Raw genomic sequence first — 22,494 nt, 5'->3', positions numbered from 1 at the left:
ATATTTTCACAAAGACTCACCGTGATGGAAGAAGAAATCAGGAGCAACTTTAAAATCTCTGTCTCCCCGGTCAAACTCAGCTTTCTTTCTCCTGTTTCTTCAAAACTTGGGAAGAGCTCCTCCTCCTCTTTCTCCTCCTCCTCCCTACACATATGAGAAATCCCCTAATATCTTTAGTTTGCAGTCAACAAGCAAGGTTAAAGGTTTTATTGCCGTTTGCACATGCAGTACATCGGAATTTTTCTTTGGCATCTCTCATGTCAGGGTAAATTAGAAAGGACAAAAAATTTGAAAAAATAATAAAAAAAAAATATATGCAGCTGCATTATGAAGATAACTGTTTATCTACTTATCCACCATCACTAACATCCCACTCTCTTTATTTTCCTTTTTGGTCCAGTCCAACAAGGAATAAATATAAATAAAATTATTTTAAAAAAGCCTAGCCTTAAATAAAAATGGGGTTTAAAAAAATACAGTCTCTGTCAGAAGATCCATAAACCCCTACTGAAACGGTAAAATCTATTCAACACAAGAGGCCTTTCAGCTCTGGTCTGCTTGCTCAGCTGCTGGACAGGACAAGTAAAACAACAAAAAAGACTATTTAAGCTCTGAGGGTCTCTAAATTGAAACTGAAATCAATCATGAACAATCCTCTTCATCGTCATCATCATCTTCTGCATAACACTGTGGGGTCACTGAGCGTCTCCTTCAGTCAGAGAATGAATGAAATTAACCCCCCTCGCTGTTCGAAAAAACGCTTTTTACAGATCTTTCTTCCTAATGGACTCTACAACGCCTCATAGACACTGGACACTTCAGTCTTTTTTATTGTAATTTAGTGTTATTTTTTGCTGTTTATTGCATTTTAGTTATATTTTATTCATTTATTCATCTTCTAATCCATTTTATCCCTTTCAGGGTCACAGAGCTGCTGGTGCCTATCCCGGCTACTTGTGGGGGAAGGCAGAGGACGCACTGGACAGGTCACCAGTCTGTTGCAGGGCCACAATCACCTATACACTCCGATGGACCTTTGCACAGGGAGAACATGCAAACTCCACAAAGAAAGGTTCCGCATTGGTGTTCTGTTTCAGGGGCCAGGGGCCTTTGAGGCAAGAGCGCTAACCACTGCGCCACCGTGCAGCCCGATCAGATTCGGATCAAAATTTCTTTCCAATTGAGATAGGTGGGTTATGCTGATTGTAGATCAGGTCGTGGTGAATATAAACAGATTATTCCGATCGTGGATCTCTACTGCTCTGGTTTAACGTCATGCATAGACGGTGTGGCGCTTCAGAGAAAGCTTTGGAGCACGAACAAGACCGACGGTCTGCTCTACATTAGCTAACGTGTCTCTGTGCAGAGTAGTCGGACTTATAGCTTTGTGTTTGCAGCCAAGGGAGGGTGGCTTGTTACGGTGTGTGCGGAGGAGGCTTCAGATCGCAGTCCATCAAGCTGTTCTGGGTAAGCGAACTGCAGGACTCAGGAGAACCGTGTCTCCCAGATAACTGTGTCTACAAGCAGAGGAGTGGCTTTGGGGCGGTGAGTTAGCTGGCTAAGGCGGCTTTTTAATGTGGAAATTCCGCTCCGCACAGTCCTTGGAAACTGTTCAAACAATCACGCGGATTTGTGTTTCCAGTGTGTCCAGACAAAATAAAGGCTGATGTTATTCCCACATATTGACATGCAGCCAGGATGCAGATTGCGGCATTTCCCACATAGATTTTATGTTCATCAAAATCTAAATGTTTCTAATCTAAATTGTAGCGTAACCCTAACCCTTCTTCCGACTCTGTTCCCCTAAGAATAAAGCACTGCCAGCACAAAATTAGAAAATTATGAGTGAACAGGCCCCGGATTATTTTCAAAAGAACAATAAAAGTACATTGAGAAGATCATCTCATTCTATGGCACAGCTTTGCTTGTTTACGCTATTTCTTCTTCTATTGCTGTTTCCGATATTTTAGACAGTCCTGTGCATGTCCAAATGATTTATTCTGATCGAAAGTGTGGCATATTTTTCACGTTTTTTCTTGGACCTTGTACAAAATAAAATTCTAATCCAATTTTTGATGTGATCAAAGACATTTTGCACATGTAACTGCAATTACTGACGCTGAAGCAGAAACTCCATGATGGAGCTGAAGGGAGGGGCCTGACTATTTCCTGGAAACAGCTCCTTCTGATCATCAGTCAGACTCAGAGGAACAGAGAGTTTGTTCACATGCAGCTCAGGAAAATGGCTGACAGTGAAGCTGAGAAGCTTTTCTTTCCATGTCTGTTAGAATCACAACTTTTCAAATCCACAAGATCCTAAAAGTGAAGCAGAAGCTGAGAAAGGAGCAGATTGAAGTCAGAGTGGGAACAAGTCAGAACAAGCAGATATTAGATCACAAAGCCAACGGTGAACCACATTCCTGAAGGACGTCTGTGCTCTTCAGTAGCTGCGTTTTCTTTTCTTTTTTTTTAAATTTATAGTTTTGACAGGGAATATCCACTTTTACATCATTGTTACATTGTTTCCAAGTTACACATCATTTTACATCAAATATATTTTCATTCAGTAAATCAGAATGCGTGTTTTTGATCATTTTGTACTCTTCCCCTCTTTTTTATATGAACCGAAAAAAAACAAAAACAAAAAACAGAGCAGCTGTCAATCACACTCTTATCCAAAAAAGATTAATCAATAAAATAAACCCACATTATCCGTTATCTTGTAACAGAGAAGTATTTTTTTGTTAGAATTTAAGAAGGTCTGGTCTAAGAGGTCCAATATATTTGACCCATTTTTCCCACCATCTCAAACCTTTATCTGTTTGCATCTTTATTGCAAAAGTCAGTTTTTCCATAACATGAATGTCATGTATTGTTTTATACCAATCATTTACTGTTGGAGCATCAGGCTGTAACCACTTTCTTGTCAAGGCCTTCTTCCCTCCCACCAGCAATATTCTCATTAAATATTGGTCTGCTGCAGACTGCATGTGATGTGTTACTGTTCCCAGGTGTAGAGCTAAGGCATTAAAGGGAAAGGTTTCTTGAAATGTCTCCAAACATTTATGGATTTCTTGCCAAAAAGATATGAGTACAGGACAATCCCAGACTATATGGTAGTGGTTGGCTTCAGATGAGCCACATAACCTCCAACAGCTTGTACCAACACCTTGATGTCTCTTTTGTGTGGGGGTGATGAAGAATCTGATGATGCTTTTCCATCCAAATTCCCTCCAACTATGTGAATGTGTGGTTCTCCATTGGGATTTACAGATATTTTCCCATTCTTCCTCAGTGATAAGTAATCTACCTTCTCGTTCCCATTTATTCTTAACATATTGAGTGTTTGTGTGTCGGGAGTCCTGTAGGCCCTTGTACAGTTTGGATATTATTCTTCGTCCACTCCCAGAAGTATAGGCTGTTATAAACACTTTCACTATGTCATTGTCTAATTTTTCTGATCCCTCAGCCAAGATCCCATTCAGTCTATGGCGTATCTGTAAGTACCTAAAGAAATCCCTGTTCTCCAAACTGTATTCTTTCTTACACATTTCAAAACTTTTTACTGCCCCCTTTTTTATTAGGTTGCAGTATGCTGTGACTCCTGTTGTTCTCCATATTTTAAATCTTGAGTCTGTCCTGTTATGTATAAAATCTGTGTCGTATGCTCCCCATCGCAGCACTTTTTCTTCTCCCTCCAAATTACAATTTTTAACTATTTTCCGCCATATTTTTAGTGATAGTTTTTGGCCATGGATTTTCGTCAGAGTTATTTGTCAGTTTACTATCTGCTATCTTGGTTTGGATGGGAGGTTCTATGTGTTCTCCCTCTTCTATTTCCTTCCACCTTGCCCTAAATTGCGGATCGCAGAGACCTACAAATGGTCTTATTTGAGCCGCATAATAATAATACTTGAGGGTATGTAGTGCCAACCCCTCTTGTCCTTAGACAGTTGCATTACTTTGTAACGTATTCTGGGTCTCTTACCCTTCCAAATATAACGTGAAATCATTTTGTCCCATTCAATGAATTGCTGATCTTTTATTTCAATCGGTAGCATCTGGAAAAGATACATTAAGCGAGGCAGGATAACCATTTTAATTGTGGCTATACTTGAGGATAAGTTAAGGAATGGTAGATGAGTCCATTTGGAAATGTCTGATTTTATTTTTAAGTTTAGAGGGGCATAATTTGCATCAAATAATTTAGTAATATCCTGGGTGAGGTTAATTCCTAGGTACTTCATTGTATTTGTAGTACATATCAGGTCATACTTATTCAGAAGCTGTTTTGGTGGATTAAAATTGAGAGTTAAGATCTGTTTTTTTTTGGACATTTAATCTGTAGCCTGATAATTGTCCAAATTCTTTTAGGGATGATATTAATATTGGTAAAGACTTCAGGGGTTGTGTTAAATAGATTAATACATCATCTGCAAATAATGATAATTTGTGTTGTTGCCCTCCTATTTTCACTCCTGTTATCTCTTTGGCTTGTCGTATTAATTGACTGAGGGGTTCAATAAATAAAGCAAATAGAAGTGGTGAGCATGGTCAGCCCTGTCTGCAGGAGCGTTCCAGTGTGAAGGGGTTTCGTAAGACTACCATTAATTTTAATTCTTGCTGTGGGGTTATTATATACAGCTTGAAGAGCCTGAATAAGAGTTTTATGTAAGCCATATTTCTTTAGTACTTTAAACAGGAAGGTCCATCTAACTGTATCGAATGCCTTCTCTGTATCCAACCCCATAAGCATTGCTTGTGTCTTATTTTGTTGTATATTCCAAATAATATGTAGTGTCCTTCTCAAACTATCATGGGTCTGTCTTTGATGAATAAATCCTGTCTGGTCAAGGTGAATAAGTGAAGGTAAGATCTTCTCAATTCTTCTGGCCAATATTGACATAAATATTTTATAGTCTACGTTTAACACTGATATTGGCCTGTATTGTTTGCAATCTAATTTATATTTTCCTTCTTTTGGTATCACTGAAATTATAGCGTCCCTCCATGAGGAGAGGATTGTTCCCTTTTGTAATACCCAGTTACATATTTTGCAAAGTTTAGGAATTAGTTGAACCCTAAAACATTTGTACCACTCGACTGGGAAGCCATCTGGACCTGGAGTCTTCTGTGGTTTAAGCCTGGATATTGCAGCCTTCACCTCGTTTTCCGTTACTTCTGCCACCAAGGTTTTATTTTGTTCCTGTGTGACCTTAGGTAAATCTAAGGATTCAAGAAAAGTTCCTATTTCATTTATGTTATCTAGTTTTGGCTGTGTGTATACATTTTTGTAATATTCTTCAAAACAATTTTGGATATCTTCTGTAATATTCTTCAAAACAATTTTGGATATCTTCTGGTTTATATTGTATTTCCTCTGTTCTGGAGTGTCTTATTTTAGTGATTGTGTTGTCTTTTTGTTGTTTTCTCAATTTGTATGCTAATAGTTCATTGCTTTACTTCCTGCTTCGTAATATCCCTGTTTTAGAAAAACCAATTTCTTTTTAACTTCTTCCGAGTATATCTCATCTATCTCATTTTGTATTTTTTTAATCATTGTTCCGTTATTGTGTTTCGCTCCAATTTTATGTTGTTTTTGCAAATCTTTAAGTTGACATGTTAATTGATTAAGCCTTTCTTGTTAACGCTTCTTTAACGATGAGGAGAGCGAAATTATTTTTCCTCTTAGTACCGCTTTATACGCATCCCACACTGTAGCTGGGGAGACTTCCCCATTATCATTATCTTCAAAATACATTTTTTATCTCTTTACCCAATTCTTCTTTTATTTTTGCATTATTTAGTACACTTAGGTTCAATTTCCATGTTGTAGATTTGGGCTTGTCATTGATATTTATTAGCAATTTTACTGGTGCGTGGTCAAATATATCTATTGTTCCTATGTCGCATGACTGGATTCGGTGTCGATCTTTTCCGAACATAAAGATATAGTCTATTCTGGAGTAGGTTGATTGTGGTGCTGAGTAATAAGTGTAGTCCCGGCTAGTTGAATTCAGTTCCCTCCAAACATCTATTATACCAATTTCTTTGATGACTGAGTTTATTTTGTTAACTAAAGATTTTTTGTCGCATAAATTAGTGCCAGATGAGTCCTTCTTTGTTTATCTTATGTTCATATCTCCTCCACTTATAAGTATCCCGCGGGATTCTGTGGACATAATATTGAATACTTTTTTATAAAATTGCCAATCACTTCCTGGGGGGGCATATATACTAAGTAGTGTTACCAAGGACCCTTCAATCCTTCCTATGATCATTACATATCGACCCTCTTTATCTTTGGTCTCTGAAATGTTTTCATATTGGACCTGATTTGAAATTAGAATAGCTGATCCTCTTCTGTGTCCTGACTAATAGGATGTGTAAAAAATGTGTTTAAAGCCCCCTCTCCTCAGTTTTTCATGTTCAGCCTCTGTTAGGTGGGTTTCCTGTAGGAAGACCACTTGTCCCCGTTCCCTTTTTAGCTTTGAAAATATTTTACTTCTCTTAATAGGATTCAGCATACCATTTACATTATAGGAAATTATTCTTATAGTTTTATCCACCATCATTTTTGTGATGTGTCTGGATTTTAGCTGATGAGGGAAAGACAGCTTTCAGGCTGCTCTGAACTGCAGCCAACAAACGATAAACAAGATAACTAGTTAGAAAAATACTCTTAATCAAGTAACACCAATTTTCCTCAGAACTTCCAAAGGTGGGGTTCCTCTGAGAACCCTGTTGTTGTTGTAAAGCAGCCATCCCGAGGGAAAAATCTCTCTTTTAAAAAAAGGGCCCTCTGACAAAGTTATTTGTCTTTGATGGTGAGTATACAGCTCAAAGTTCAGCCCTCCGACTAATCGTTTCCTTCATTTCGGCTTTTTAGTGCACTTTTTGTGCACTCATCTGGGCTGCTGTTGTCACTGTTTTTTAGTTTTTATTCATGTCTTCCTGCGGCGGGCCCCGCCTGAACTTTTCAAGCTTGTCCTTGTATGATGATCCTCCTTGTCGCCGTCTCTGTCCTCGTCCTCCGCTGACAGTCCAGGTCCGCCTCCTGATCTGCTCCAACAGCGTCTCTGCTGGTTTCAGCACGGTCACCGGCAATCCTTTTTCTGCCATCTCTCTCGTCGCTTCTTCAGCTGAGTTTTATACACAAGTTCCGTCCGGGTAGAAAACTCAAAGTTTGGCAGGGAAAGGGGTCTGAAATCTGATCCCTTTTTCTTTCAGAACCTTCTTTGCGTCTGCATATTCTATTCTTTTGTTAAGCACGCTCGGTGCATAGTCGTTATCAAAATTTATTTGTCTGCCCATCCAGATGAATCCTTTCTTCTGCCACGCCGTTCGCAGAATCTCCTCTTTTATTCTGTAACTTTGGAACGTTACTACAATGGATCTCGGCGGCCCCCCTTCCCGTGGTGCTGGTCCCAGGGCTCGGTGTGCTCGTTCGAGGTTTCTGTCTTCCGCTAATGACAGATTCTGTTTAAGCAGCTCTTCGACAAATTGTATCATCGATGGGGATTTATTTTCGGAGCCCTCTGCCACAGAGTAGATCCTGATGTTGTTTCGTCTGGCTCTTCCTTCCTGGTCAGATTGTTGAGTTTCTAGCTGTGACTGAAGTTTCACCAGCTCCTCCATGACTTCTTCCATTGATTGCAGCCTCTCCTCAGCGTTCACAATCCACTCTTCCGCCTTGTCAAGTCTTATCTTTGCCTTGCTAATCTCTTCCTTAATTTCTCTCAATTGTTGTTTATTGTCTTGGCGGAAACTATTTCTGTCAGTATTGTTGTTAGGTTGATCTCTTCATCTGGCTCGTCTTCGTTAGCATTAGCCGGTGATGCGCAGCTAACACCAGCACGTGGGCACTCTGGGCTGTTGCTTCCATGAAAATCAGCTATTTGCGTGGTTTTCTTTGGCTTAAGTTTAGCCTGCTTGTCTCGCGTCCACATCTTGCCCTTTTCCATCTCTTAGGCCGCCTTGACACTGCATGGTTCAAGTGACCCAATTCCAATTTTTTCCTCTCATTTGGCACAGATCGGATATGATCGGTGACTGTGTAAGCAGGACAAAAGCGCATGGATCATTGGCCTCAGAAAAGGGACTACTTTCTATTCTTGTCCTGTTGGACCTCAGTGCAGCCTTTGACACTATCGACCACAGTATTTTACTCCATAGACTAGAGCAGGACATAGGGATCAGAGGATCTGCTCTCCAGTGGTTTAAATCCTATCTGTCCGTTAATGTAAATGGCCATTCCTCTCAGTGCACTCGAGTCAACTATGGAGTCCCACAGGGCTCAGTCTTGGGACCGATCCTGTTTACGCTTTATATGCTACCCCTAGGAAACATAATCAGGAAACACAGCATTAATTTTCATTGTTATGCTGACCAGAATGACCAGATAGAGAAACTGAACGCCTGCATCAGTGACATCAAGACCTGGATGACAATTAATTACCTCCTCTTGAACCCAGAAAAAACTGAGGTCATCATACTTAGTCCTAAAAACCTCAGAGATGCTCTGTCTGCTCAGATAGTCTCCCTGGATGGTATAAGTATAGCCCCCAATTCCACAGTTAGAAACCTTGGGGTTTTATTTGACCAGGATTTATCATTTAAGGCTCACATATCTCATGCGTGTAGAACTGCCTTTTTTCACCTGCGGAATATTGCTAAGATCAGAAATATACTTTCTAAGAGTGATGCTGAAAAACTCATCCATGCATTTGTTGCGTGGAGGCGGGATTACTGCAACTCCTTGTTAGCAGTGTGTCCTAAGAGTTCCTTAAGAAATCTCCAGCTTGTTCAGAACGCAGCAGCTAGATTGTTAGCTGGAACTAGCAGAAGAGATCACATCACTCCTGTGTTAGTTTCGCTCCATTGGCTCCCAGTTGATTCCAGAATCAAGTTCAAGATCCTCCTGTTAACCTATAAGGCCTTACATGGAATGGCCCCGTCCTATATTAAGGACCTCATAGTCCCTTACCATCCAATGAGAACACTTCGCTCGCAAAATGCAGGACTGCTTGTGGTTCCTAGAATTAGTAAAAGTACGGTTGGAGGTAGAGCGTTTAGCCACCAAGCCCCTGTCTTATGGAATAAACTCCCAGCTCATGTAAGAGAGGCCGATTCAGTTTCTACATTCAAAGTTAGACTGAAAACATTCCTCTTTGGACAGGCTTATTGTCAGACTAGTTAGTATTCAGAGATTATTTAACTTAATGATAATTTGTTTAAATTAAACTTAATAACTATTTCTTTTAAAGAGATGGAGCTGCCTGGCACGAGGGCAAGAGGACGGCCAAAGAGGAGATTTATGGATGTCTTAACAGAGGACATGAAGTTGGCTAATGTTAGGGTAGAAGATGTTTATGATAGAGTGAGGTGGAAAAGGATGATTCGCTGTGGCGACCCCTGATGGGAAAAGATGAAAGAGAATGAAGAACTATTTCTTTTAAAAGGCTGCTAGAAGTTGAAGCTGGGGTAACTATGGTGCACTGGGGTTCTGTCTTCTTTTCTTTTCTACTTCTACCCTTCCTCTCCTCCATTCCTGATCATAATTAATCATTTAGTTCTCCATGCCTCTGTTTGGTGCAGTGCGATTCATGTATTGTCCCTCTTTTCCTCTCCCCTCCTGGGGAGTGCTTCCAGACTCCAGTTGGCTCATCCGTGCTCCAGTTCCTGACCGTGTACCTCGCCTTTGCTCCACTCCTACACCTGGCTGTGGTTCCTGTCTCTGGCTCATCTCTGGCTCGTCTCTGCTCTGTACCTGACCGAGTACCTCGTCTCTGCTCCTGCTCCTGTCTGCTCCTGCTCCTACACCTGGCTGTGGTTCCTGTCTCCGGCTCGACTCGCGCCTTTGACTGTCCCCCCAACCACGGCTGGATGAAGCTCGTCTGCTGGACTTTTATATATGTAGTTGTAGATTTAGATAAGTTAATTCTTCTCTAAGAGTTCTGGTAAATCGCCTGTCCGTCCTGGGGGAGGATCCCTCCTTCATGTGGGCACCCCTGAGGTTTCTTCGTTTTTTCCGGAATCCGTTTTTTTTGGGAGTTTTTCCTTACCGCGAAGGGGGGTCTAAGGGCAGGGATGCCAGTATAGCTTAGTCAGTTTGTTAGTTCATTTTTGTATTTTCCTATTGAACTCTTTGTATTCATGATCCTTTTTAGTTCATGTTTTACTTCGAAGCCCATCGAGACGACTGTTGTTGTTGTAATTTTGGGCTATAGAATTGAATTGAATTGAATTGAATGGATTCCGTTTTTCTCAGATCGGATACAGGCCTCTCTCATATGTGGAAATAAATCGGAAACGAATCGGATACGTGCATTTGCGTGTGCCATGTAAGCAGACAAATCGAATATTTCCCAGTAAATGCGAGTCGTACGTGAATGACGGCAACTCAGGACACCACCAACTGAGATCACATGACTTATTAAGGTGCTTTTTGTGGGCTGATATTGCTGTCAGCTGTTACCTTTCAGCCTCAGGCTTCAGACCGTAGTTGAAAACCTCTGTTATGTATGGTCCGGTCCCGGTCGGGACGCAAACGGTAACTAATCAAGAGGGACACGGTTGCTATGGAACAGGCTAGAAGCTGTTTATTTCTTTGGGGGGCGTGTATGATGGGGACCAAGGTTATAATAGTTTCTGATTTTTTTATTAGTTTTAGTTTTTATTTCGTATTGAATTTTTGTTTTTAAATTTTATATAGTTTTAATTAGTTTTTAGAGGCAGCTTTACTTTTTATTAGTTTTTATTTTTTTAAATTGCTTTGTTTTAGTTTAGTTTTTATTAGTTTTAGTGTTAGTTTTAGTTTTTTCTTTTTTTGTAAATAAGGATTATTTGTCAGGTGCATGATTCAAAATCACCAGAATAAGTATTGTATGATAAAAACTGAAAGATACATTTTGAAACACTTATTATTCAGAGGACACAAGGACAACCATCCTTAAATTAAAATACAACAGCCGATAACAGCATTACGTTATCTGCTCTCGCTTCTTTTTCGGGGGAGGGCGGGCGACAGGCTAGCTTGTCTAGGTACTGTTGATTTGCGTTTTTGTGTGCGCTTTTTAAATGTACTTTTAGATTCGTAGGGTTTTTCCCTTTGAGGAGCGTTCCACAAATGTTGTCTCCTGCTTCGACTACAAGGCACTTACTTTAGTTTTCGACGCTGTTATATTCAAAAAAGTTCCAAATGGGACTCTCCCGCTTTCTCCCAACTTTTAATGCAGCCATCACGCTCATGTAAATGTCTATGACCACGCTAGCCGGCAGTGTCTGACAGACATCATGTGACGTCACAGACAACGTGATGCCGCAGGGCCACCCTGCGACAGACTGGCGACCAGTCCAGGGTATCCCTTGCCTACGCCCAAGTGGCCGGGATAGGCTCCGGCAACCCCGTGACCCCGAAAGGGAATAAACGGCGAAGAAGATGAACTAGCAGCGTGAAGTAAATAGACTTTATTTGAACCAAAAAGACTTATGCATTAACAAAGACGAAAACGGAGGAGTTTTTGGGGTTAATATTAGTTAGTTTCAGTTCGTTGTTCTAGTTTTTTCGTCAACTATAATAACCTTGATGGGGACCGTGTGTGTGTGTGTGAGCGCGCGCGTGCTTGCGTGTGTGTGTAAGGAGAGAGGGGTAGTGTGAGCGCGGAGCGGGGGACTGTCGGAGAACCGTAAATTAAAAATAAGGTACGGATGTCACTGTGCTAAAGAAGAAATGCAGCCTGCACTTGGAGTCTTTTTTCATAAGCTGTAGACCTTTCTACTTTCCTCGTTCATGCTGGTCTGTGTCTACTACTGCTTCAGACCTGGATGAACTCACTGACATTGTCACATCCGACATCAGCTTTTGTGAGGACATGTGTGTGCAGACTAAAAGCTTCTGCACATACAACAACAACAAACCATGGTTCACTGCTAAACTGAGGCAACTACGTCAGGAAAAAGAAGAGGCCTACAGGAGTGGAGATTGGGACCGGTATAAGCAGGCCAGGAATAAGCTAACAAAGGAGATCAAGGCTGCAAAGAGGTCCTACTCTGTAACGTTGACGGACTAGTTTTCTGCCAACGACTCTTCTGCAGTTTGGAAACGCCTGCAGACCATCACCAACTACCGTAAACCATCCCCCGCCCCTCAGACAGTTACCACCTGGCAGAGGACCTCATCGACTTCTGTTTAAGGTCTGAAATGATAACACCTTCCCCATCAGCCACCGTTTCCATCACACAGGATCGGCCTGCATGATATCAAGAACTGCAACAGTTGAAGTCAGAAAACTTTATTGACTGAAACACAACAACAGTTTAAACTTCCCATGATCCCTGCAGCTTTTTCTCCTCTGCTTCAGACCATCTCAGAGGAAGGTAGACCTCTGCTTTTTGCTTTTATGAAGGGATTCTTTTTATTTTGACACAACGCTTTTATCACGAGAAGACAATAGAAAATATTTTCACAAAGACTCACCGTGATGGAAGAAGAAATCAGGAGCAGCTTTCAAATCTATGTCTCCCCGGTCGAACTCAGCTTTCTCTCTCCTGGTTCTTAAAAATTTGGGAAGAGCTCATCCTCCCCCCCCCCCTCCTCCTCTTTCTCCTCCTCCTCCTCCCTGCACATATGAGAAATCCCCTAAATTCTTTAGTTTGCCGTCAACAAGCAGCTGCGTTATGAAGATAACTGTTTATCTACTTATCCACCATCACTAATATCCCAATTTCTTTCTTATCCTTTTTGGTCCAGTCCAACAAGGAATAAATATAAATAAAATTATTAAAAAATAAAGCTTAGCCATAAATACAAAAGGGGTTTATAAAAATACACTCTCTGTCAGAAGATCCATAAACCCCTATTAAAACGGAAAAATCTATTCAACACAAGAGGCCTTTCAGCTCTGATCTGTTTGCTCAGCTGCTGGACAGGACATATAAAAAAAGACTATTTCAGCTCTGAGGGTCTCTAAATTGAAACAATCATGAACAATCCTCTTCATTATCATCAATTTAACAGATTACTCCAATCGTGGATCTCTACTGCTCTGGTTTAACGTCATGCATAGACGGTGTGGCGTTCCAGAGAAAGCTTTGGAACTCAAACAGGACCGACAGTCTATCTGAGCAGAGTAGTCGGACTTGTAGCTTTGTGTTTGTGGACGAGGGAGGGTGGTTTGTCACGGTGTGGGCTCTGGAGGAGGCTTTGGATCGCACTCCGTCCGGTTGCTCTGGGAGAGTGATCTGCAGGACTCAGGAGAACCGTGTCTCCCAGATAACTGTGTCTACAAGCAGAGGAGTGGCTTTGGGGCGGTGAGTTAGCTGGCTAAGGCGGCTTTTTAATGTGGAAATTCCGCTCCGCACAGTCCTTGGAAACTGTTCAAACAATCACGCGGATTTGTGTTTCCAGTGTGTCCAGACAAAATAAAGGCTGATGTTATTCCCACATATTTACGTGCAGCCAGGATGCAGATTTCAGCATTTCCCACATAGATTTAGTGTTCATCAAAATCTAAATGTTTCTAATCTAAATATTAGCGTAACCCTAACCCTTCTTCCGACTATGTTCCCCTAAGAATAAAGCACTGCCAGCACATATTTAGAAAATTATGAGTGAACAGGCACTTAATAATTTTCAAAACAACAATAGAAGCACATTGAGATCATCTCGTCCTACGGCACAGCTTCGCTATCTCTTCTTCTACGGCTGTTTCAGATATTTTAGACATTCCTGCTCATGTCCAAATGAGTTATTCCAATCGAAAGTGAGGCATATTTTTCAAGTTTTTTCTTAGACCATGTACAAAATTAAATTCTAATCCAATTTTTGATCAGATTAAAGTTGTCTTGCACATGAAACTGGAGCTGAAGGGAGGGGCCTGACTATTTCCTGGAAACAGCTCCTTCTGATCCTCAGTCAGACTCAGAGGAACAGAGAGTTTGTTCACATGCAGCTCAGGAAAATGGCTGAAAGTGAAGCTGAGAAGCTTTTCTTTCCATGTCTGTTAGAATCACAACCTTTCAATTCCACAAGATCCTAAAAGTGAAGAAGAAGCTGAGAAAGGAGCAGATTGAAGTCAGAGTAGGAACAAGTCAGAACAAGCAGAGATTTGATCAGCAGAACCACATTCCCGAAGGATGTCTTTGTTCCTCACTAGGTGCGTTTACATGGACAAAAGTAATCGCAAAGAATGCCTGATCGGAAGAAAAACACATCATTCAGAATACTCTGCCCCGATCAGATTCGTTCGGATCAAAATTTCTTTCCGATGGAGATAGCTGGGTTATGCCGATTGTTGATCAGATCATTGTTCATGTAAACGGCTCATTCGGATCGTGTGTCACTGCTGCTCTGGTGTAATGTCATGCATAGATGGTGTTTTGCTCCAGAGAAAGCTTTGGAGCTCAAACAGGACTGACCGGCTGCTTCGCCCTCGCCTCCTTGACTCTCCCTTCCTATCTTCTCTGACACCCCTTGCAAGGGGGGTGCCGGGGAGGAGCAACATTCTCAGCATTCCTCCATCCATCCATCCATTTTCTGAACCTCTGTTGGATTAAGGCGCTTCACTATGGACAGGTCACAACACACACACACACACTCACAGGGGCATTTAGAGGAACTATCAATATATGAAGCATTCATTCATTCATGTTCTATTATGTTTATCCCTTTCGGGGTCACGGGGCTGCCAGAGCCTATCACTTGTGGGCGAAGGCAGGGTACACCCTGGACAGGTCGCCAGTCTGTCGCAGGGTAGAATGTCCACACTCACACTCACACCCACACCCTATGGACAATTTAGAGTTGCCATTCAACCTATGAAGCATTTTTTGGACGGTGGGAGGAGAGAACCCAAGCATACACGGGGAGAACATGCAAACTCCACACAGAAAGGTCCTATATTGATGTTCTGTTTCAGGTCCCCTAGCCGGGACTTTAACCGGGGGCCTTCTTGGTGTGAGGCAAGAGCGCTAACCACTGCTCCACTGTGCAGCCATGTATGAAGCATGGTTTTGGCGTGTAGGAGGAAACACGGGTGGAATGAACAGACAAACTCCACACAGAAAGGTCACAGCTGGGATTTGAACCTTCTCACTGAGAGCGCTAACCACTGCTCCACCGAGCATGGAGTCTGAACTTCATGAAGGCTTGGTGAGGCTTCTTCTTCTGGGCAAAAAGTGAAGCTTTTCCCGCTTAGCGCCCTCTACTGGTTGCAGATTGGAAGCAGATTGAAGTTGTAATGTGAAACAGCTGAAGGTCAAATCTGCTGTGAAGAAGTTTGGTTTAGTCCAGACGTGTTGGACTTCAAACTGTCATTTCCACCAACAACACCACCAAGAGCTTGTTCAGCTGGACCACAACAACACATGACAACAACACACATGTCTACATGGAAGTGACAGTGTGGCAGCGCTGCTCGCATCACGTCTGACCTTTGACCTAACACTGAAAGTGGCCTCTACCGCCACGGCGACTGAGTGGAGCGGCTCCACGGCTGCTGGTGGTGTTCCAGGTGATGGAGGATGTTTTCCAGGTGTCTGCTCCTGCAGAGGTCTGGATGGATCTGAGCTGATCTGAATGTGCTGACAGGCCTCTGAGGAGAGGAGACTGACAGAGGAACCATGAGCTGAAGGAGGCTAAAGGCCCAGGATCCAGAAGCAGCTGCAGAGAGACCACCAGCATCAGGATCAGGATTCCAGAGGGGCGGGGCTCAAAGTGGGAAAAGACTTTTTGCTCCTTGAAAGCAGACGACCAAAGATGAAGTCACCTGGAGACAACGACTCCTTTCTGATCCCTGGAGCTGAACGTGATCCAATTGTCATTTGGATGTCAGCAAACTCTAGTCAACATGAGTTTGTTCACTTGATCCCAGACTTGGAAGAATCAAACACTGGAGGCTCTTGATGTCGATGTGCACAATGTGCTGCAGGCAGAATCAACAGGAATCCAATTGAATCCAGATGTTGGAAACACAGACGTCCTACAGCAGGGCTGCTCCTTCCTGCTCCTGGAGATCTACCACCTGCCTGTTCTCCAGCTCTCCCTGCACTCCTTCCTGCTGATCACCTGGACCAGGTGTGTTCATCCAGTCACAATCTGGAGACATCTGATTGAGCCAATCAGCAGCTAGCAGGGCTTGGAGATCTGGAAAACAGGCAGGTTGGTAGATCTCTAGGACCAGGATTGAGCAGCCCTGTCTTCCAGCTTTCCTTCCCAGAATGCAACAGTTTGACTGAGAATGAATGTTCTCCTGCTGTTGCTGTGAGGATTCTGCAGGTCCGTTCTTCAGTGGTTCTGGTGGTGTTCTGTCTGTCAGTCACTCCAGGTTCCTGTCAATCATCCACATGTCTTCATCTCTGTTGTCTTCAGTCAGTAGAAGTCTCTGTTTTCAGCTCTACATTGTCAGATCATCAGTTTTTGGTTTCTCCATGGATTTTCTCCTGTTTCTGTTTATTGATCAAATCTTGACGTTTCTGCCTCTGAGTCCAGTTTCTGCATTTTGGCTCCTCCCCTTCCTGACAGCTGGATCCAGTGTGACTCCGGTTCTATGTTGGATTCTCTTCTGCATCTGATCCTCTAAACACAGGAAGTTGTTGTGACTGGAAGGATTTGGATCCAGAAAGATGTAGAACCTGAAGGATCCAGAGTGGAAAGAAGGCTAAACCAATCAGAAAACATTCTGTTCAACAGATGCCATCTGAGGTCCTGCGGCGCCATTTGAGCGGTGGGCGTGGCCACTTTCAATGTTAAGTCAATGGTACAGACGCCATCTGCGGCCCTGCGGCGCCATTTGAGCGGTGGGCGTGGCCACTTTCATTGTTAAGTCAATGGTACAAACGCCATCTGGGTCCTGCGGCGCCATTTGAGCGGTGGGCTAGGCCACTTTCAATGTTAAGTCAATGGTACAGACGCCATCTGAGGTCCTGCGGCGCCATTTGAGCAGTGGGTGTGGCCACTTTCAATGTTAAGTCAATGGTCCAGACGCCATCTGAGGTCCTGCGGCGCCATTTGAGCGGTGGGCGTGGCCACTTTCAATGTTAAGTCAATGGTACAGACGCCATCTGAGGTCCTGCGGCGCCATTTGAGCGGTGGGCGTGGCGTGAAGGTCTGGCAGCAGCGTGACGGTTTGAGTGACAGCGGGTAGAAAACACATCAATTTAGTGAATGGATCCATGGTTCTCCTGAACTTCCATTCATTCTCTTCACCTGCTGGTTCCCTTTGGGGGCAGCGGGGTTTCAGGAAGCGTCCTGCCTGCTGTTGGCCAAAGGCGGCTTCACCCTTCAGTCTGCTGCAGGGCCCATGGAGCTGGAGCATTGATCTGGCTATGCGGTTAAGTTCCAGCTTGGTGAGTGTGCAGGTCGCCATGGCAACCACTGTCCAGGTCAAAGGGAGGACCACGGCCATCCAGTCTCCAGGCTTTTGGATTGATTTGGATTTGATAAACATTTGTTTCCCACATTTTAATAGTAGAATTCAACACGGGACATATAGTGGATTGTAAGAATAGGAACAAAAACAGCAACAACAAAATAATCCTCCTCCCCTTAAAACATGCATTTGACTCTGAACAAGTCTAAAACAGATCCAAGCAAAGACCAGCACTGGGGCTCCTCTGAAGGTCCAGACACAGAGAGGCCCAGAGTGACCCCCATTTCTCCTTTTTGCTCTCTCCAGTGGCTGACTCCGCCCCTTAGGACGTCCCCCTGTGTGGATCAGTGGTCAGTGGGTTGGAACCTGCTGCAAATGCAGGCTCTGGTTCTAACTGCTGGATCAGAAGTGGAATGTGAGCTGTAGTGGTGTGTCTGCAGCTGGATGTGGAACACATGAGGGAGGGGTCAAAGGTCAATCTTTCTTCCAAACAAATGTTGTCAGTCTATTCTCCAACAATGCTCCAACATCTTCAAAGGTTTTTGCTCCCAAATCCAGAGTGGAGCTGGTAGGACGTGATCATTTCAGCCTCAGATTTGGGATCTGTCATCTCTCTGCCACCGTGACACCGAGTGATGAGTTCATGCTCCAAAGCGGCCCGATCGCTGGCTTTAGGGACTATTCCAAAAGCTTTCAATGATGGCGGGGAATGAACATTAGGAACAGATGACGGCTTGAAATGTCTGCTGTTGGTTTCTGATCCAGACAGAAATTCAATCAAATGTCTGTGAATCCATGATTTCCTTAGAATCTTTGACTCTAGATTCAGATCCATCTGGTTCAAAGGATGAAACTGCAGCTAAAAGTCTTTCAAAAGTCCAAATCCTCAAAGATAAAACAGAAAGTTCCTAGAAAGTCAAATGAAAAACAATCAGATTGTCTTAGATAAACCCGTTTGGAAGTTAAAGCATAGAAACAAAGAAAGTTCCAAAAGCTAAAAGCCTGAAATAAAGAAAAGTCCAAAGAAAAACAGAAATCCCACATTTGGATCAGTAAAGACATGAATTCTCCAGAAACATCCAGAAACAGCTCTGAGCAGCAGCCATGAAGGGACTGAGAACAGACGGACATCAAAGCAGAATCCAAGCAGCACCTTCATCCTGATGAAGCTCCGCCCTCTGACCTTCAGCAGTCATCTCCAGGCTCCGCCCCCAGTCTGTGACGGCTGGATGATGCTGTCCTCCACCTGCAGCTGGACCTGGATGTTCTCTCAGACCATGTGGCCTCATGGATCAGAAGGTTGAGGGTTCAAGTCCCTTCATGGTTCATGGAGGGGCTTCATGAGATGCTGCTGGGGGCGGAGCTTGAACACACACCGCTTCCTGGAACCCAAACTCAGGCTAAGTGGAGGAAAAGTTGGGATTTCTGGTGTTTGTAAAGATCTGGAATGGTTTCCTCCCACAAAAAGGCCTTTTTCTAGTTTCCTGCAGATGAATTCTTTTCCTGCTGGGAGTTCTCATCTGGGTTTGCAGATTCTTAGTTGGAGGAAAACTTGGAGCAAATTCTTCCCAGAAAAAGGATTTTCTCTGGAGTGAATTGACATGAACAGAGTGAGTTTGGACTGAAAGCAGCAACAGGGAGGAGATGTTAGAGCTTCATCAGAAAACAGCTTTCTGGAGGAGTTGGAAGACGTCAACAGTCACAGTGATGGTGAGGAGGAGGAGCTAAGACTTCCAAAGTCAGAGCTAAAGATGGAGGAGCAGCAGGAGGAGGTTCTTCACTGAAGGAGAGCACAAGTCCAGCTTGTCAGTGCTTTGCTGATTGGCTAGTTGGATGTGTTCTTTGATGAGCTTTTCAATCTGACGTCTGCTTGGAGGACTGTTTTCATCCTTTTGGATGATTCCACTATTTGAACCAGACCTGGAACTAGAAGAGACTAAATGAGAACAGAAAGACAAGAAAGGATCCAAACCAAACTCTTCTTCTGTCTGACTTCAACCATGAAGGGACTTGAACCCTCAACCTTCTGATCCATTAGGCCACATGGTCTGTGAGAACATCCAGGTCCAGCTGCAGGTGGAGGACAGCATCATCCAGCTGAAGAAGAGGAGGAGCTTCTGCTGCCTCAAAGAGGAAGGTGGAGGATGTGAGAGGCTGCACTGGAGCTTTGGACCAAACCCTGTGATGGATGAACAACATCTCCAGGCTGTTTCCAGCATCACTGTTTCATCTGAAGAAACTCCAGGCTCACATCTGCAGCAGCTGCAAACATCTGGACTTCCTGCTGCAGCTGCAGACCTTCATGTGACTGTGGGAGCTGCAGCAGCTGAGGAGCTCAGCATCTCTGCAGATTCAGACGGAGCTCAGAGCTTCTGAAAGGAAATGACAGAGTTGTGGAAGTTTAGTGGCTGAACTTCTTGTAGGTCCTGCCTGGTTCAGGTTGTTGCTGGTGGTGGAAAGAGCTCCTGCAGACCTCTTTGCTGTTGGAAGGATCTTCTGTCTGCAGACTCTCTGATGCTTCAGCAGGAGGCGCTGCAGTGTGGTCCTCCTCATGAGTCCTGAAGCTGCACCGTCAGCTGCAGAGCTTCAGAGCTGCTTCTTCTCAGACCACTTTCTTTGGCTCTGAGGTTTTATTATATTGTTGTAATTATCATTATTATTAATTTTTATTTATCTTAATTTCTTTCCCCCCGCCATCGACATCATAATATAAGCAAAAGACAACGCTCCAGACCAGCTGGTGGCGCTAAAGCACCATGACGCTGTTAGCCAAACAAAGAAGAAGAACAGCACGAGTTGCTAGCAGCATTAGCTTGTTAGCAGGCTAGCAGCGTTAGCTTGTGTTCAGAGGTCGGTGGTGTTTTGTTGGGACGTTTGTGAGGTTTTTGGACAGAAAGGACGATACGTGGTTCGTGTGGGAACTCTTAGCATTTTCCAAAGTGTCGTAAATGAGTGAAAAAGTGTTGAACGGAAAGACAACGTGGATTGCTGTGATTGTGAGACTAGCAGATGATCGATCGGAGCTGCAGTGTAGAGGACGGCGGTGTTTGTGGGAGTTGGAGCTGAAGATCGAAGCAGGAACCATGTCTTCCCTTCAGTCTCTGAGAGAGTTGATCAGCGAGCGACTAGCTGCTGCTGCTGAAGAAATCTGCAGACTCTGTGAAGGAACCATCGTCCAGTACGAGCAGGAGCTCTGTCGTCAGCGCAGACTGCTGGATGTCATCTGGAAACCACAGCTGCAGCTTCACCGCATAGGTATGTGACCTTCATCAAAGAAACAGAGTAGAAGCTCTTTGAGCTTCATGCTTTTCTTTTTGGTGACCCGTCTGTCACCCAGTGGCGGTTCTACACTAACTTACTGTCCGGGCGGGGGTATGTATGTACTATGTGGGTGCTGAAACCGGTGCCAGCTCGATGCGGGTGGGGTGAGGTTTTTTGTGTGTGTACTGAAACAGCTGTTTCTGATATTAATTTAGCACCCAGATCCGACCATAAATAAAATAATTTCAAAAGAGACAAAGACAAAAAGAAACAAAATGAGTAAAGTATAAATATTTCAGACCGGCCTTCCATTCATTTTCTTAACTCGTTTGATCCCTTTAATGCAGGGGTCTCAAACTCGCCGCCTGTGGGCTATTTGCGGCCCCCAAGATGATATTTTGCGGCCCCCGCCTTAATTTGAAAGTTTAATGTTAATGCGACCCGCCAGTCTGTCTGAATGACACCTCTTCAATTTTATATGCGGAGCTGAAGAATCAACCAATCACAGTGAAGTATATGACTCTTGGGGGCGGGGCTTTGACTGGGCTTGAAAGCACAGTAGAACATTTAAGGCAGGAAACCTGACCGCCCCCTCCCCGGACCAGGAGGAGTTCCTTACTTTACTTTACGTATCTAAATACATGCAGTTAATGCTGAACTTTTCTCTGGGTCGCACAGACCCGGAGGAGGGCTGAGGTTATGGTTATGGTTAGGCGCGCTGCGCCGACCCATCTCCCGGTCCCGCAGGAGGTGGGTCGCTACGGAGAATAAATGTCCCACACCTACATCCGTGACAACTAACGGGGCTCTAACATTAAACACGTGTGAGAGACAACACAATGTACAATGCACAACAAAATACGTAGGGAAAATGCAACGATAGACGTGAGATGAACCAGCGCCGCCCCTGGATCCGCCCCCGGGGGAGTGGTATTTGAAATGATTTTAATTGATCATTCAACTGCAAAAACCGTCAGGACACATTTCCCATAATGCATTGTTTTGTAGTCATTGGGCAGCTTGCAGTCAGTGCAGTACTAAGTTTCCATCTGCGTTCGCTCAGGTTGGGGCCTTGATCCCGCCTCTTTCTGGTGATATTTTTGTGATGATTGACAGGTGATGTTGGAGCAAAAACAAAATCATACGTCACTCACAAGGTGATCTGCGCAGCGTTTTGTCCACCTGGGTGATCTCAAACACGCTTATTGTGCATCTTGGCTACACATGTTTGGTGTTGCCAACATGAATTTCCATCTTTTTTTTATAAAAAATATAGGAGTGGATGACCAGCTGCTCTACAATAACTTGTGACCGGGGTTTATATGTGCAAAAAGTCATAAGAAAGAAAATCCAACAGTGGTTACTGAATTTTGTTTCTCCTTTACCAATTTGTTCTTTAAAGGGCAAACATTCAACACAGACTCAGCATTGGGGGCACAAACTCTCTGACTCCTTCATTTTCAATGTCAATAAGTCCAAGTTCAGTCCAGATATACTGACAATCATCTTCATCCACACTGAGGGTCTTAGCTGTTTCGGAGGAAGTGCTGCCATGTTTCCAGCAGTAAGAAGAAGACAAGAGAAGCCGTGTTCAGAAGAACCCAATGATAGAGGTTAAAGAACTGTAGAATTTAAGTCTTTTGTGTTTAATAGATATGATTCAACAGTAGGGGTGTGCTATGGTGATATATCGCGATATTTAGTCCCGCGATCGATTATCGATACGTCTTCATCAAGTATCGACCTTTTATTTACGTTTTAAAACCCTGTAAAACGTTATATTAACCATCCTTTGGTAAGACAATTCCTTGGAGGGTCGATAGGGGGCGCTCGTTGCGAGATTGGTTGTTGCAGGCGGACGAAG

At 43.6% G+C, this 22,494-nt stretch overlaps 2 protein-coding genes across 2 annotated transcripts in view; one reads left to right on the top strand and one right to left on the bottom strand.

Annotated features, from left to right (window-relative positions):
* LOC144986849 (NLR family CARD domain-containing protein 3-like) overlaps positions 1–83 on the bottom strand; it is a 39,391-nt gene extending 39,308 nt beyond the window's left edge. The window contains exon 1 of the mRNA XM_078935279.1: positions 21–83. The gene's annotated coding sequence lies outside the window, so the exon portion shown is untranslated. The remainder of the gene's footprint in view (positions 1–20) is intronic.
* LOC144987094 (uncharacterized) overlaps positions 1–22,494 on the top strand; it is a 270,314-nt gene that overhangs the window by 69,975 nt on the left and 177,845 nt on the right. The gene's annotated exons all lie outside the window — the stretch shown is intronic.

This window comes from Oryzias latipes, chromosome 2 (genome assembly GCF_053564925.1).
Source record: "Oryzias latipes strain Hd-rR chromosome 2, Olatipes_Hd-rR_3.1".
Classification (NCBI taxonomy): domain Eukaryota; kingdom Metazoa; phylum Chordata; class Actinopteri; order Beloniformes; family Adrianichthyidae; genus Oryzias; species Oryzias latipes.
This window is presented reverse-complemented; position numbering and strand designations above follow the sequence as displayed.